Genomic DNA, 2,037 nt, shown 5'->3' with positions numbered 1-2,037 from the left:
CAGCAGTGAGCCCCAAAAGCGCACGAGGGAGAGTCGCCTGGGTCAACGCGCAGTCTGTCTCTTTAGGAAGTGAGCGAAAAGGGCAAGAACCAGCTTGGAGAATGCGGGCATCGATCCCGCTACCTCTCGCATGCTAAGCGAGCGCCTACCATTTGAGCTAATTCTGGCCGCAGTTGAACGATGTCCATCTCTCCAAAAGACGGCTTCGAAGAGCGACAGCCATTATAACGGGCTGCAGGGAAAGAGGCCATCTCTCCTCTGTGCTGGCACCTTTGTACTGGGCGCCATTTAGTTGTAGGATTAACCGAGAGATTGTGCTTTTGTTTTAAGGCCCTTCTTGGTCTTGTGACCCCAGTATATATGTGTGCGGACTCCTGAGGGCTGCCTTTGGATCACTCAGGTCGTGCATCCAGCTTCTCCCTCTTTTCCCACACTGGCTTAAAGTCTACGGGACATCTGACCGTTTCAGCTGTCCTCCCCAAGATCCCTCTGCATGTTAGGTCCAGCCCCATTTTTAAATCCATTCAGAGGCCAACTTTCCTTCGTTTGCCTTTGACACCGTCTCGAGGTGTTTGATAACTTCCATGTTAGTTCGTGCTCCTTCTTTGGTTGTTGCTGTAGTTGTTCATTTTTTCACGGCTAGGCGCTAGGTAGGCTCGTTGGTCTAGGGCTGTGACTCTCGCCTTGGGTGCGAGAGGTCCTGGTTCAAATCCCAGACGAGCCTGCCAGAGGCTTGGTCCAGAAGCTGTTTCATCTCTTTAGGGTCAAGAGCAATCAGGAAGTTTTTGGTCAATCGGGCAGAAAGCTAGGCAAAGCCAGGCCGGTTAGCTCAGTTGGTTAGAGCGTGGTGCTAATAACGCCAAGGTCGCGGGTTCGATCCCCGTACGGGCCAACTCTTTTATTCTCTGGGAGCTCAGCTCTGCTCTTCTGGAAATTTTGTAAAGATCAGTTGCAGTTTTAGGCCTATTAAAGCACATGGCTTTTAGCAGATGTTGTTAAGTCACCTATTTCTTCCTCTGTTCTCGCATCCCTTCTTGTCCTCGGATGCATTTACAAAAGAAACAGTCCATAATTGGCTTTAACACATCTTCGCTCCACTGATGAGGACAAAAATCCTTTCCTTACCTTTACTTTGCCACTTATGCTTGCCGTAATATGAGAAGACTTTTGCTTTGTCCTTTGGGGAGGAAAGATTTAAGAACAAACTCAAGTGCTATTTTTAACCAAAACAAAGTCCTTCAAAAAAAAAAAAAAAAAAAAAAGGAAAAAAGTATCATTGGAAAAAGAAAAGCCTATGTACATGCATTGAGCCTCTGTGTATTTGCCAGTGAAAACGACACAAATGTTATTTTGCTCCCTACTGCAGTTATTCATACATGCTGCTTTTGGGATGGAAATCAAGCTAATTTATCACTCAGGGAAAAGCACAAGAATATGAAATGCACCAAGAACATGAACATTTTAAAAATTTAAAGGCCACTAGAACATCGTTCATTAATGTGTAATAACTGTGAATCCTTCAGACACATTATGCACCGTCTCTCAGTATAAACACGCCTGGGTGGCATAGCTCACCTTAATAAAGAGTTCATATTTTGTTTTGCAATGCAATTAGTTTTTCAGAGTTAATGCAGACGTTTATCTTGTCAGACATCAGAAAGGCCATGACATTTGTCTGATTTCATCTGAAGGTTGTTGCTTATTTTTTCCTTTGTAAAAGTGACTGCTCTTTAAGTAAACTCAGTTGATCTGATCCATGTGATCCGAGATGTATTTGATGTTCTTTGTCCTTGAACTAGCAGAAAGACAAGAAACAATATCTGTTTATCCTTTTCAGCAGTCATCAACATATACTTACCTCTTACACTGAAAGATGAAACACTGAGACATACATTTTAGGTGCTAAATCTCAAAAGATCCAAATACATTAGCAATTCAGTCTAAGTGTCTTCTTGAACTTGAGAATATTTGTAGAGAAACTCTTTTCTCTATTGACTTGCTGAAATAATCAGTTCCCGTGGTACCAGCGGTGTCAGA

General features: G+C 43.4%; 1 non-coding gene across 1 annotated transcript; it reads left to right on the top strand.

The window, feature by feature from the left end:
* The first annotated feature begins 818 nt into the window (after positions 1–818).
* Positions 819–892, top strand: trnai-aau (transfer RNA isoleucine (anticodon AAU)). The gene has a single exon. It is a non-coding gene; the product is annotated as a tRNA-Ile (tRNA).
* The last annotated feature ends 1,145 nt before the right edge of the window (positions 893–2,037 follow it).

Source organism: Onychostoma macrolepis, unplaced genomic scaffold (genome assembly GCF_012432095.1).
Source record: "Onychostoma macrolepis isolate SWU-2019 unplaced genomic scaffold, ASM1243209v1 Scaffold278, whole genome shotgun sequence".
NCBI lineage: Eukaryota > Metazoa > Chordata > Actinopteri > Cypriniformes > Cyprinidae > Onychostoma > Onychostoma macrolepis.
This window is presented reverse-complemented; position numbering and strand designations above follow the sequence as displayed.